This window comes from Anas platyrhynchos, chromosome 21, assembly GCF_047663525.1.
Source record: "Anas platyrhynchos isolate ZD024472 breed Pekin duck chromosome 21, IASCAAS_PekinDuck_T2T, whole genome shotgun sequence".
In the NCBI taxonomy this organism is placed as follows: Eukaryota; Metazoa; Chordata; class Aves; order Anseriformes; family Anatidae; genus Anas; species Anas platyrhynchos.
The window spans coordinates 4,988,861-5,004,085 of NC_092607.1; the positions used below are offsets into that span (position 1 = coordinate 4,988,861).

A 15,225-nucleotide genomic window follows, 5' to 3' on the forward strand; every position below is an offset into this window, starting at 1 on the left:
TTGCTTAAAACCATAAGAAGGTGCCTCTCTGTCTTTTCCTTCCTCCTTCATCATTATTTCAAGCAGATCCCATTTTATTCAAAAGTATACAAACCATGACCTGCTGAGATTTATTTAGGAACTTAATTTATATTCACTTACTTATTTGTGAAATCTGACACAATGAAAAAAGTCACCCATGTTTTCCTCAAGTTTTGTTGTGTACGCTAAGGATTTTATTTTCTTTTATGTAGCTAATTTTGCTAAGGTCAATGCCATGATGCCAGTTAATGCAATGTATTTTCTCATACCATCTCTATGTTTGCAGGCAACTCATTTTTAGCTTAAGACAAGCAATCCCATCTATGGACATCAAAAGCAATAAATGGAATTGTTATAGTCTTGGGTGCAAATGCTGGGAGCTCAGGGCAAGGAACTGTAATGGGAAGGCTGTAACTGGAGCAGCTGCCTGCTCTTTCTTCATGTGTCCCCCTGCCCTGCCCCTCTCCCTGCATACCGCTAAGTCACATCATTTTATCTTGCAGTATTATTTCCAAGACTATTTTGCACTTCTCTCCCTGTCCTACTTTTCCCCTTTTTAAAATAAAAATTCATCAAAATTTTCTATGGATAAATCTGTGCCCTATTCTTCCTTGTTTCTCCAAGGAGACTAATAATAACTCCAAAATTGCTAGTCCCAGGTAAGTGTGCAGAGTCTATCTGGGAACTGGATTATAGCTAGCCTCAGCACTAGTCTTCCAGCTGGAGGTTGGGAAACATTGGCTGTTCCATTGCAGCTGCTGTATGTTTCCTTTGTATATGGTATGAACAGATGGGAAAGTAGGGATTCTGCAGATTTAGACCTAATTATGGGAATTTGATAGTGATATAGTGATGCTATCTCATTACAGCTTTAATAGCTCTGGAGCCACACTGAACCTATAGTCTTTGCTAAGCAAAAATAGCACAGAGAATATTAGCACATGTGCCTACACTGAAAGAGGGGTTTGTAGCAGCAAAAGGTGTCTGTGGGCTTCACACCTTGAGCACAGATACATAATGTCAGGGCCCTGGGTGCACTAATTAGGGCTTAATTTAGGCCCTACCCAGGCTCACCTGAGGCTCCCACCCACGTGCCCTCTGCATGAGCCCTTGAGCCCCATTTAAGCTCAAGGCTGTCTTTTTGTTGTTTGCTTGTGTTGTGTTGTGTTGAAAGAGGGCTGCTCTCCTGCATGGGCCTTAAAGGATGCTGCAGATAGCTGGTCTGCTGGACTGATACCTCCACCCCACCTTGGAGGCAGGTTGTACCCATCTGTATCTCCTGGGAGGGTTTCAGATACATGTAGCCCTGCTTGCTTTTGCTCATTACTGGACCTCCTGGGTTGACCCTGAGCCTGGTCCATTGCTGGACTTGTCTTGGATTATTGATAGCTCCAGTTAGTGGTATGTAGCTCTGGTTGTTCTGTTAGATTCTGTGGGACTGTGCCTTGCTGGTGTGAGGGCTTGCACTGTGCTCTTGGGCTTTTGGCTTGTCTCTGCCCTGGGACAGTCCCATTGTTGTTGCTTTCTGATGTGAACATGGAACTAAATGACAGGATGGCCGCTGTAGCAGAAGATGGCTTAGATGTCTTATGTTTCAGTCATTTTGAAACTCCTCTTGAAAGCATGTGTGGTTCATCCTTATTTTGTTCTGTTACTGTAAGTTGAGCAACAGATTAAAATGTAATATTTCAACAAATATGACAGTACAGTTAAGAAGCAGCAGTCAGGCTTGCTACAAAAGCAGCTGCAGTAATTGAAGGTACTGTGGGCTCCAAGCTCTCTGACACTGCTTTTTTCTGACTTGGTACCAATTCCCTGAGCTGAGCTCATAAGGTGTAATGTCACCAGCAGGTCTTCTGATCCAAGCCACCACTAACTGTGGTTTCAAGAAATTGGATTGCCTGCCTGAGGCAGATAAGTGCTGGCAGGGTCATTCCCTCTTCTGCATGGAAGAAGAGGAGGCCTGGGTGAAGAGCTGCTCAGAAGCATGGCCATCATGCCTCAAACTGCCAGCATCTATCTGTATGCAGTGGGTAGGTACAGTGTTGCCTAAAGAAAGCTTATAAACAATATCCTCTTCCATATGAGAAAAAGATTGCTTGATTATTTAAAAGGAAAGAGATGAAGGCAAGAATGTATTGACGTTAAAGAACTATGGGAGGTAACCTGGATATGGCCTGAGAACTGAATGAATACTTTCAGGTTTCCAGTGTGGCTGATAAGCAAAGGCAGGTATGATAAAAGGGTTAAAGTATGGATTGGAAAAATAAATAAAAGCAGAGGAGTGGTAAGAGAAAGAATACTCTCAATCCCAGACTAGAGTAGAATTGCAGCCCAGGTAGAAGATACCCTAAATAAGGAGGAAGCATGTTGTCTGGACAGAGAAATGTCAATTGATCTGACTTAGAAAACATGAAGGGAAACAGTTGTGGTAGTTAAAGAGCACATTGATGAAATAAAATATGAATCTTACAAAGACGAAATTCTTTCATCAAAGAAAAAATTCTTTCATCAAGTAAATTTTTACATAATTAAATGATTAGGCTCGGCTCTAACCCATTATATTTATAGTCATAAAATGCTCTTTAATTATGATATTTAGTTGTTTGCCGTGTAATTAGGAATTTACATATTTTTCTGTTCAGCTCTTAAAAATTAATGTATTACAGTACATTCTGTGTATCTTCAGTTACAGCATTTATATTTCAGCATGTTCTACAAGTCAAGCTAAGTCTGAAGGAAACATATATTGCTTACTCAAATTCAGATAGGCAATGTATTGAATACTAGTTAATAGAAGCAACAAATGCCAGAGACTGATGTTTAGTGACCAACAAAGTAATAATCATAGCACAGACATGCTGTAGGAAAGCTGCAGCAATTGTTGTTTTCTGATGCTGCAAATGTGACAGCCACTTCAAAGTCTCTCCAATGCTTTGCAGCAGTGTCCCTCAAAGAGCATGCGATATTTGGAAGTCAGTAATATCTTCTATTTGCCAAGACTCAAAGACAGATCAGGACAGGCGTCCTCATAAAGCCTTGCATTCATACAACAATATAAAGGAGGACAATACAAAACCTCTGTTAGGCTTATTATTTTCCGTAGTTTGGCAAATTTTGAAGCAAGAGAGGTCTTCTGGGAGACAGCCAATGAGACTGTCTTCACTTAACTCATCACAAATGTTATTTAAAATAACCTTGACTATACATTAAAAAATAAAATAAAAAAAATCCTTTGTGTGCAATGTGAATACCAGAATTGTTGGTTCTCATCTTTGGTCTTTCAGTGGTCTAGTTAAAAAGAAGGAGCAGATTTAGAGGACATAAAGAAGAGTTAGAGTCTTCTGGTTACTGAGAGATCTTGTGAAAACATGAGTCTCTTCCAGGCTGTTCCAGAAACCATGAGTATGTCAAAATACTAGTTCTGCTTTCCTTTTCAGAGCTTGTTTGGATGTAGTTGTTTAAAACAAACTAGCACAAGATGTTTATACTGCAGGATATGTAAGAGGAATTTAGAAATTCGGCAAAGGAAGATTTGAATGACCTGCAGTTGCCATTGAAATCTGCAACTGGTGCAGGAATGAGGAGTGAGGACCTAAGATATACCCCAGAATGGCCAAGGTGGGAAGGGACCTCTGAATATCACCCAGTCCAACCCCCCTGCCAAGCAGGATCACCCACAGCACACTGTGCAGGATGGCATCCAGGTTGGGGTTGAGTATCTCCAGAGAAGGAGACTGCACAACCTCTCTGGGCAGCCTGTCCCAGTGCTCTCGTACTATCCTGGTAAAGAAATGCCCCCTCATATTGAGCCGCAACCTTCTGTGCTTCAGTTTGTGCCTGCTGCCTCTCGTACTGCTGCTGGGCACAACTGAAAAGAGGCTGGCTCCATCCTCCCGACACCCTCCCCTCAGACATTTATGCACACTGATGAGGTCTCCCCTCTTCTCTTTTCCAGGCTAAACAGGCCCAGCTCTCTCAGGGCAATCTGCAGCAGTTGTCTGTTCAGTGCATGGCCTCCAAATCCACAGATGGGTATCCCTGCTCTCCATGAGTGCTTCCCTATGGCCTGTGTCACTGTACAGATGAGGCCGCTGTACCCTCCACTCTGCAGAACATCTGTGTTGGAGCAGGATCCAGTGAAGTCAAAATGCAGCATTGCATTTTGCAGCTTGGAGGCTGCTGTAAAATAACTTCAAGACATTTATTGAGACTACATCATAAAGAGAACATCTGCAGCTATGCAAAAATAGATAAAGAAGATGAATATGTTAACATAGGAATGCAACTCCATCCAGAACATAAACATTAAGATAAAAGTTTAAGATAATTCAGTCTTTCCAAGATTACATGCCCAAATTCCAGTCTTAAATTACTAATTGGAGAGACTGTGGTTACTGAAAGATAAATATTTTGACTTCCAGTAACTGTAGAATGATGAACTAAAATTAGTAATACCGAGGAAGTATGATAAAAGAAATTATTAAAACAAACTTCTAGTTTGATTCCTATTTAGTAAACATGCCTGTGGATTTGCTGTTCTGAACCAGAGTTGATGGAGAAAAACTATTTTTTGAAAACTGTTACTTAATGGAATTTTATCAACTTGCGATTAGCAAAAATATAATCTATAGATTTAATGGACACATTCTTACCCTTTCAGATGTGTTAATGATAAACTCTAATAGTTTTCCCTGTAGTAGAAGTTCTCCAAATATAGTTTGTGGGCCAAAACTTTTGACCACTGTCAAAACCTCCCCACTGAGTGAAATTCAACCTCTTTTCAGAAGGTGTAAATGTTCTTACATTGAATGTTGTCCAATGAAATTATTATATTTTATATATTCTGTTTCATACAGATGTTTTAAGAGTCTTCAGCTTTTTATTGATAATCTTTGATTATAAATCCAGGAGACTTTCTGCTGTCTGTTTCAAAGGAAAAATGTGAATATCTGTGGTGGCTGGTAACTGTCCTAAGACACTTCTACCTGACAAAAAGTAGTTAAGTAAAGAAAGATGAATTAGTCACTCAGGCCAAGGGAAAACAAACAAAAACTTTTAAAATGAAATTTGGTACTTTTTGTCTAGTACCAATTTCTGTCTGGAGAATTTAAATCCAAAGTAGTCAGGCTTGATTAGATGCAGCTTAAACCTTTCTACATGGAAGGTGTATACCTTGAAACATCTATTTGCTGAAAGATGTTTGGAAATCTGGAGGGATTTCAGCATGAGAAGGAATATTTCACAAGTCTGTTCCAGAATCAATTTTTAATTTTCTAGTTGCTGCTGCTGGAGCGACTTGTGCTCTTGATAGCATGGTGAGGGGGAAGGCAGGGAGCAAGGTAACTGCCATGCCTACATGAAGGAAGGAGGGGAGCAGCCCACTCTCAGTACTAATGTTTGGTTTTGTTCTAATTTTAGGTAGTTTTATAACTAGACGCCAAGCTGTGTTGGTATTAAGGAGAACAGAAGAAAGGAAGAGATTGTACAGAAAGCATGCTTGGGAAATGATGGTGAGTGTGACTTTAGGGATAGGGCTTCATTTTGTGCCTGACTTTGTACTTCTATTCTTTTTCTGTAGTGTAGAAGAACAGTAATCTGGGAGAATGCCTTGCATAGCTCAGACTTGTGCATTTACTCTGTTCTTCCAAGCACCAGGGAACATCTCTTGCCCTTAGAGAAACAGTGTAAGCAGTACACCTTGGGGTCAAAGTCTCCTCAAAAGATCAAAGATGAGATGTACTGGCTGATCCTCAGACAAAGCCCTTCTACATGGGTCTGCCAGCTCCAGCCATGATGCTAAGTAACCACCTACCCACAGCTGCTTGGGTTGCAGCTGGAGGGGGTGAGTTATCTTTTCAGATGTGTGCTTCCAGGGTCAAAATTCAAGCTCCATATTTTGGAACTGTAAACTACAGCTCATTGTGCTCCTGTTTGACTGTATCATGACACCTCTGTGAACTACATGCAACCAGGGATGTGGTTTGACAAATTCCTTAATCCCTGTTCAGAAGAGGCAGGATTGTGCTTTCCTATAGCAGGAACAGGCTCTAGATGTATATTTTACTAAAGTCTGATACAAAAAAGGTTCAGGGGCCCAGTTCCATGCATTGTGTCCATGGGATTTCTTCCTCACTGGCTAGATTTTTTTCCTTGCCCATGGACACACAGCTTGTCTGAATTGTTCCAAGATGGGAACAGAGCCACTGTCTCTAGATCAGATTCAGAAACACAGCCATCAGCCATGTGAACCGAAGCGATGGTTGTGATGAGCAAATCATCTTTGTATACTGACAAGGATGGTTCTTTGGCTTGGATGATGGGCTTGGACTAAAACTTCGCATCGAAACTGCAAAAAAGATGAGTCTGACAGCGTATGTGTGGAAAGGGGCAAATTAAGTGGAGAGCAAACCAACTTATCCTTGACTATCTTTCTGTAGGGGTTCTTGAATGTTCAGTGTCTGCATTCCTGATGGGGACTAGCAGGAGTACAAGTGGGAACTTGAATGGACATGGTAAAGGAATGTTTAGATCCAACAGTAAGGTCCAGCATGGCAGCCTGGGGCTTCTTGGCACTGATATGTTTCATTCTCAGAGTGGGTGTTTTGCAATAGCAAATTATCTGAAGTGTCCCTTTGATTGTGCTGATGGGCATTGGGATCAGCTCTGCCCATAAGCTCCATGCAGCTCACCAGGATGTCTTGCAAAGACAAAAAGCTGAAAGAAATAGAGAAGTGCCACAAATCAGGATTGCCTGAAAACCTGTACCCATTCAACCGATAAATCTGACTTAGTAAAACCAGATGCAAAACTGCATGTCTAGAAAGAAAGCATGCAGGACATACATAAAGCATGGGCAAATGGAAATCAGCAACTGTACAAAGGATGTGGCAGTTAAACAGGAATGGATAAGCAGTGTCCTGGGGTCTCCAGTTCAGGCACTGTAAGTAACTTAATTAGGTGTTTGAAAATGCTCTCTGAAATTGCATCAGATAGAAGCTGCATTAAGTTTGATCAGGGAGACACTTTTTTTTTTTTTTAAATAGGCTTAGATATCTGGAGGCTGCAAAGCATGGATTTTTTCTAAACAGAGGATGGAAAAAGGGCTGCCACAGAGAAGCTGCTCTCACCTGACTGCACAGAGAGCCTGGTCTGGGGATGGTAAAATTTTCTAAGCTGGAAGCATAAATACTGCTGCTGGGTCTAAGTTACTTGATTGCTGGATAGGTGGAAGTAAAGTGAATTGTTGTATTATTTCTCATTTTTTAATGATTAAAAACAAATAATAAAATCCTTATGTGGTGTAGCCATTTTTTTTTTTAAAGACAGTGATTAAGGAGGTATTGGGGAGGCATTGGGGAGGCAAGGACAATCCCCAGACATGGACTGTATATCTCGAAACAAGACACTGGAACTCATGATAAGGAAGCGGCAGACGGACAGAGAAACAAATGTAAGGACTATAAATCTCAAAATTGGACATTGGAATTCATTATAAAGATACAACAAACGGAAGAATTGGCAACACCCAGCTCTCGCAATTAAGAAACGTGCCAATTCAGCAGATTCCTGACCAAAGGTGAAAAGTACACTGTGAGGAAGACTCGGGGTCTTCCTCCCAAAGACCCCTGCCCACGTCCCAAAGACCCCTGCCCACAATTCTTGGGAGGCTCTACGCAGGCGCAAGGTGCCAAAAGGCTAATTAGCATGAGAAGCGAGGGAAGGCGGGGATAGGTAATGCATATGTATAGGCGCTTGTAGAATATTGATAGATTGATTGTATAAATTCAAGACTGCTTTCCGCTTTGGGTATGCACGATAGGTGGAGAGATCCCCCGTGCATCCAGCGCTGCAATAAAGAATATACCACTTAAAGGAATTTCGGCTTCGATCTTTGAATCAATCTGGCGACCCAGATGGGACGACCTCTCTGCCGGTCCGCAGGACCCGCTGGGGACAGGACTCCCTAGGGTACCCCCGGGATTTCCCGGAGGGACTCCTCGACTCACCGGATCACTGCGGAGGCAGACAAGGACCCCATCATTGTAAGTGAGTATATTCTTTATTCTGGTTTGGTTTTCTGGTAGACCGGTCGTCTGGGACTGTCCAGTAAGTCGGAAGGTGACTTCTGCAGGACAGTGTTTGGTATATACTTTGTGGTTAGTACCACAAGTATATTTGGGGACCTTGAGGTCCATCTGTATCTGGAACTGTCTGTAAGTCAGAAGGTGATCTTCTGCGAGGCAGTGTTTGGTATATACTTTGTGGTAAGCACCATAAGTATATTTGGGGACCTTAAGGAAAGAGCTCGCTTTAAGGTCCATCTGGAATTGTGTTGTTTATTTCGGTTTTCTGACTCATGGAGTATGGTATTTAACTCTGGTTATTGTTACTGTGATTTTGGCTATTTTTCTGGTGGTAATAGTAGGTTCGTGGCATTGTTATAAGAAAGATATCGTTATGGTGTTACACAGTTCGGTTTTCTGACTTATCGCATGTGGAATTTGACTCTGACTATTGTTATTGTGATTTTAGCAATATTGCTGGTAATAGTAGCTTTGTGACATCGCTACTGAAAGATATTGCGTGCCTGTAATTTTGTGAGTGATACGTTTTTGTGATACGCTTTTGTAAGTAACACGTGTATTCTGAAAGTGTAAACTGGAAAATGGGGGGGCGAGTAAGCACTGAAATTCCTAAGAAAAGTGCGTTAGGATGTGTTTTGAGTCACTGGAAGGATATTGGAGGATCTGCCGGTGGAAGTGTGAACAGGAAAACATTGATAAAATATTGTAATCAATGGTGGCCGCTTTATAAGCTGGAATGTGGAGAAAAGTGGCCCCTAAATGGAACTTTAAACTCTAATGTTTTGCTACAGTTAATGTTGGTTTTGAGAAGGAGAATAGGATGAAATGTTGTATACTGATGTTGTTTCAGCATCTTGGTGGGAAAAGGTACGGAATTAAGTTGGCCCCTGACTGAGCCTTTGATGTTGGCATTAGAGAAGTACAGGCTGGAGAAAGATAAAGGAAGTGTTAAAAGGGTTGTTGAAAGTGTTAAAGGTGTTTGAAGTTGAATGAGCAGGGAAAGAGGATGTAGGAATGTTAATAGTTCTGCCTCTGCTCTAGGCAGAGATCTTAAAATCATGGGTGTTAGCCCTTTGGGGCAAATGGATCATGATGGGTCCGAGAGAGAGTTGTTATGGAAACAGAAAAACAGTTAACTCTTAAAACAACCTGAGTTCATGTGCGAGCTCAGATTACCGATGGGACCGCTCAGGGAACTGTGGACAACTGCATTCCCCTGACCGACCCCACTGAGACCCTAATCATCCCTAAAATTATGAACGGCTAAGTAAATACTAAAATCTGGATGAATTGGGAATTGAGAATATGCTTCCAACAAGGTCTAAAAGAAACCCCTATGGAATTTTTGGACCAACTCTGAAATGTAATGAAAATAAATAAATAAATAAATAAAACAAAACGGTTTGGACCTGGCTTCGGAGGACAAATTGACTAGCCTTTTTCTAGGGTAATCATTGGTCCCTGATTTCAACAGGAATAACGGGGACCTGGGGAATCTATCCTAGCGGATCCTCCACTGATTATAATGAAGCTAGGGGAGGAATGGAAGTGAAATTTCTTATTGATATGGGGCAACGTATTCAGTTCTAAATCAAGCATTAATGCCTTCACAGAATTATTATGTTAGGGTAAAAGGTGTGTTGTGGTTTGACCCGGCTGGCAGCTAAACACCACGCAGCCGTTCGCTCACCCTCCCCCTCCCTCTCTGAGACGGGGGAGAGAAATGGAAAGTGAAGCCCGTGAGTTGAGATAAAGACAGTTTAATAAGACAAAATAATAATAATAATAATAGTAATAATACAATGATGATAATAGTACCACTACTAATAATGTGTACAAACAAGTGATGCACAATGCAATTGCTCACCACCCGCTGACCGATGCCCAACCTAACCCCGAGCAGTCCGGCCCCCTCCCCCGGCTAGCCACCCCTATATATTGTTTAGCATGACGTCAGATGGTATGGAATACCCCTTTGGCTAGTTTGGGTCACCTGTCCTGGGTCTGTCCCTTCCCAGCTCTTACTGCACTCCCCGCCTGCCTGTTGGCAGGACAGAGCAAGAAGCTGAGATGTCCTTGGCTTGGTGTAAGCACTGCTCTGCAACAATTAAAACATCGGGGTGTTATCAGCACTCTTCTCATCCTAAGCAAAAACGTAGCATTCTACCAGCTACTAGGAAAAAAATTAACTCTATTCTAACTGAAACCAGGACAAGGTGTAACCGAAAAGGCTTATTTTTGTGAACCTTTGAAGTACAAGTTAGGGAAACAATGGGGCATACACAGATTTTTATATACGCCTAACTCCTCATGGGCACTCTTAGGTAGAGATTTATTAGAGCAATTAGGAGCAGAAATTGTCGTTGAAAAAGGGAAAATGAAATTAAGAATAGGAGAAGAACAACTAATAAATGTGTTAAGCTTGGCACTAACACAAACTGACCCTAAAAGTGAAATACCTTTAGAGATCACAGATCAATATGTCCAGGAGTTTGGGCTACCGAAGTCCCTGGAAGAGCAAATATGTGACCTTAATAATTATTAAATTAAAGCCAGGAGAGAAACCCGTTAAGGTTAAGTAATATCCTTTGAGGATAGAAGATAGGAAAGGAATTAAAGAGATAATTGATAAATTTTTACAGTATGGATTATTGATTGAATGTGAATCAGAATACAATACACCCATATTGCCAATTAAAAAGGCAGATGGAAAAAGCTATAGGTTAGTTCAGGATTTGAGGGCCATAAGTAAAATCACTGAGGATATACATCCAGTAGTGGCAAACCCTTATACTTTGCCGACTAAATTAAATAGTCAAGTCTGGTTTACCGTACTGGATTTAAAAGACGCCTTCTTCTGCCTAGGCTTAGCCACAGAAAGCCAAAACCTATTTGCCTTTGAATGGGAAAATCCCAATTCAGGCAGAAAGACGCAGCTTACGTGGACATTACTACCTCAAGGATTCAAGAATAGCCCCACTATTTTTGGAAACCAATTAGCAAGGGAACTCGAAACATGGATGCCTCCGGACACTGAAGGTGCTTTGTTACAATATGTAGGTGATCTCTTAATAGCTACCGAGACTAAAGGGAGCTGTATTCAATGGACTATAAGTTTTCTTAATTTTCTGGGTTTAAAATGGATATCAAGTCTCTTGACAGAAAGTCCAGCTGGCTCAACAAAGTGTGACCTATCTGGGATTTGAAATTTTGGGAGGACAACGAGAACTAGGAACTGAACATAAGGAAGTCACTTGCGGGACTCCAGAACCTCAAACGGTAAAGGAGCTACAAACCTTTTTAGGAATGACAGGTTGGTGTCGCCTTTGGATTTATAATTATGGACGATTGGTAAAGCCTCTATGTGAATTGATAAAAATTAACCAGTCAAAGTTAGTCTGGACTGGAGAAGCACAAAAAGTCTTTAAACAACTTAAACAAGAATTGATGATTTTAAAATATCAAGCAATATTAGTAGAACAAGATGATGTGGGAATTGTGGTCATTAACATCGTAAATCCAGCTTCTTTCCTTAGTGGAACTCTGGATCAACCCATAACCCATGATTGTATAGAAACAACGGAGACTGTGTATTCTAATCGACCCGATCTTAAGGAAGAACTTTTAGAAGATGCTGACGTATCTTGGTATACTGATGGAAGCAGCTTTGTGAAACAAGGACAACGTAAGGCAGGGTACGCCATTACAACCACTCAACAGGTAATCAAGTCCAAACCATTACCCCTGGGACATCCACCCAGAAAGCAGAGACAATTGCTCTTATGTGAGCACTGGAACTAGCAGCAGGAAGGAAAATAAATATTTGGACAGATTCTAAATATACATTCGGCATGGTACATGCTCATGGACCAATTTGGAAAGAAGAAATTTTAAAATTGTTAGAGGCTGTAAAACAACCAGAAAAGGTAGCTATCATGCATTGTCAGGGACACCAAAAGTGGAACACCGATTTTGAAATTGGAAATCGATTGGCAAAGGCTGAGCGGGCAGCTGAAATAACTGAGGTGAAGGCATTGTCTTTGATACCAGACGGTAAAATCCAAACTATATCCAAATTATACAAAAGAAGACTTAAAATTAATTGAAGATTTGAAAGGTAAAATGAAACCAGATGGACGAGTATATTTAAAAGATAACCACATAATAATACCCTCTAATTTGACATGGCTTAGAATAAAAGGGAATTTGAGTCCCTTTAAAATCTTATATGGAAGGCCGTATCCATTTCTATTTAGTGGAAAGGATCGAACGCAGTTAGGATTAGAATATTTATATGCATATATAACTGAACTTCAGAAATAATTAAATAAAGTACATAAATTTGTTCTCAGGACCTGGGCTAGACGGTTGGATCAACCAATCCACCCTTTTAAGCTCAGGGATTATATATATAAAGACTTTTTCAGGACAACCCCTAGAGGAAAAACGGAAGGAAAGTGGACGGGACCATACCAGGTATTACTGACAACACACACCGCCATTAAGATTAAGGAGCAAGCAGCTTGGATCCACGATTCAAGGGTGAAGAAGGCCCTGGCGAGGATATGGACCACGACCCCAATTGGACCAGCAAAATTGCGTTTTTCCAGATCCTAATGATTGTGGGGGTATGGTTGTCAGATTTGGGATGGGCAACTTGGGACGGGAACTTACACCTGACCTTAATACAAACTGTATCTCAAGTGATTAATAAGATGAACTGTTGGGTATGCACCCATCTGCCACAGCATGGGAATAAGGGTGTATCGTTAATCAGGATTCCCTTGCCTGCAAACTTACCTTGGACTAATTTGTGGGAAAACACATCTTGGGGTCAAAAATATGAAGAAGTTTTGGAACTAGAAGTTAGTAGCTTCGTGCCATTGGAATCTTACTATGTATGTGTACAAAGGTGTAACCCGCCTAAGGGTATGGGAAAACAGGATTGTATAAATACGGGTACTACTTATGTGGGAAATCAGACATCTTGTACTTGAGAAATCATATCTGGAGAATTAGATGAAAAATTAACAATCCATTGATAGAGAGACACACCGCTTTTCATAGTTTTGTTCGATGGTTTATCCCATGGTTAGGAGTGAATGAATTGGAAAAGGCGATAGTTAATATTTCTGCAATTATAGAGAAGTTAGAAAACAAAACTCTGGATGCTATAAAGGCTCAACAAGAAGAGATATCTAGTTTATCACAGGTAGTATTACAAAATCCGATGGCCCTAGACTTGTTACTGGCCGCTCAAGGGGGAGTCTGTACAGTAATAAATACAAGTTGTTGTATGTATGTAGATCAGAGTGGAAGGATCTCTACCGACCTGGAAGAAATATGGAAGCAGACAAGGGTCCTACATGAGATCAGTAAAGATGATCTTTCATGGAGTTTTAGTGAAATATGGAATAAGTTAACCTCCTGGTTGCCCAATTTCCAATGGTTGAAACAAGTGTTCATTGCTCTATAACATTAGTAGTGTTAGGAATATTTGTGTGCATGTTGTTTAGATGCCTGCTTTGTTTTGTTACTGTAAATAATGAAAGTATCTGATGCAAAAGAATTTGCATGGGAAAAGAAAAGGGGGGATTGATTAAGGAGGTATTGGGGAGGCATTGGGGAGGCAAGGACAATCCCCAGACATGGACTGTATATCTCGAAACAAGACACTGGAACTCATGATAAGGAAGCGGCAGACGGACAGAGAAACAAATGTAAGGACTATAAATCTCAAAATTGGACATTGGAATTCATTATAAAGATACAACAAACGGAAGAATTGGCAACACCCAGCTCTCGCAATTAAGAAACGTGCCAATTCAGCAGATTCCTGACCAAAGGTGAAAAGTACACTGTGAGGAAGACTCGGGGTCTTCCTCCCAAAGACCCCTGCCCACGTCCCAAAGACCCCTGCCCACAATTCTTGGGAGGCTCTACGCAGGCGCAAGGTGCCAAAAGGCTAATTAGCATGAGAAGCGAGGGAAGGCGGGGATAGGTAATGCATATGTATAGGCGCTTGTAGAATATTGATAGATTGATTGTATAAATTCAAGACTGCTTTCCGCTTTGGGTATGCACGATAGGTGGAGAGATCCCCCGTGCATCCAGCGCTGTAATAAAGAATATACCACTTAAAGGAATTTCGGCTTCGATCTTTGAATCAACAGCATGGCATAAAGCAACTCAATGTGCATGTGTAAACGATCAGTCTTACTGGTCCAGGTCTGTTAGTGCTAATATTGTCCACACTGCTTTGCTGTTCTTCTAAGGATGAAGCTGTTTCAAATAAAAGGTGCAAATGATATTTTTGCAAGTCTGACTTTGAACTTGGAGCTAGAGCTCTCAGGCCCTCCCAAGTGCAGGCACAGCTATCTCCATCTGTGCACCAGATGGAGACAAAAGAATAGCAGATGTTGACCTGCGATCTGGAAGTTATTGGAGCCAGTTGTGTTCACCACTTGTGGAATTAGGTGTCTGCACTTGGGATTTGTTTCTACCACAGAGGAAACTGTTGGCTTGCCTGGCCTCAGTAGGTATAGGTCACTCAGGGCTGTAGTTGGTACTATATTAGGCTATACCTCTGTTCTAATTTTTGCTGTATTTATTGGTTCTTTAATGATCAATATGTTCAGTCACAGTGTAATGTGGAAGAACTTTGCTGGCCTTTCCCAGCATCTGTAGGGGTGCCTTTTTAGCTTCTATATCAGTTAATTTAATTGCCAGAAACCACCAGGACCTGTTGGTTGCTACATATCACCTTAGAGAGAAAGGGGAGAGATCCAACTTGTAAGATGGAGTGGAAGAAGTGCTGACATAGCATGTTCTGCCAGTGAGACCAGAATGAATGTATGTGGCAGAGGAGATAAGCAATGCAGAATTTAATAGCTGGGTGCTCATTCTGGAACAAGCCCTGCAGCACTGAGTGCAGAGATTGCCTTGTTATGCAGGTATAGCGTGACCAGCATGTTATACCTTGTGGTTTCAGAACTTGCACATCAAAAGACAACTTGCATGAAAGTCTACCTTAGATCTTCACTAATAGCAGATCTATGTCAACAGCTAAGCCTGGAATTGGCAAACTTGTTGCTGAGGCTAGGGTGGTGGTGCAGTT

The 15,225-nt window shown here is 41.2% G+C and overlaps 1 long non-coding RNA gene across 5 annotated transcripts; it reads left to right on the forward strand.

Moving 5' to 3' along the window:
- Window positions 1-1,117: 1,117 nt before the first annotated feature.
- Window positions 1,118-14,254, forward strand: LOC139999232 (uncharacterized). Of its 5 annotated transcripts, none has more exons than XR_011804545.1 (4): window positions 1,118-1,280; window positions 1,870-2,054; window positions 5,443-5,534; window positions 7,068-14,254. It is a non-coding gene; the product is annotated as an uncharacterized lncRNA (long non-coding RNA). The 5 variants fall into 5 exon arrangements; XR_011804542.1 differs by having other exon boundaries at window positions 1,120-1,280; window positions 1,873-2,054; XR_011804544.1 differs by lacking the exon at window positions 1,118-1,280 and adding an exon at window positions 1,287-1,422.
- The last annotated feature ends 971 nt before the right edge of the window (window positions 14,255-15,225 follow it).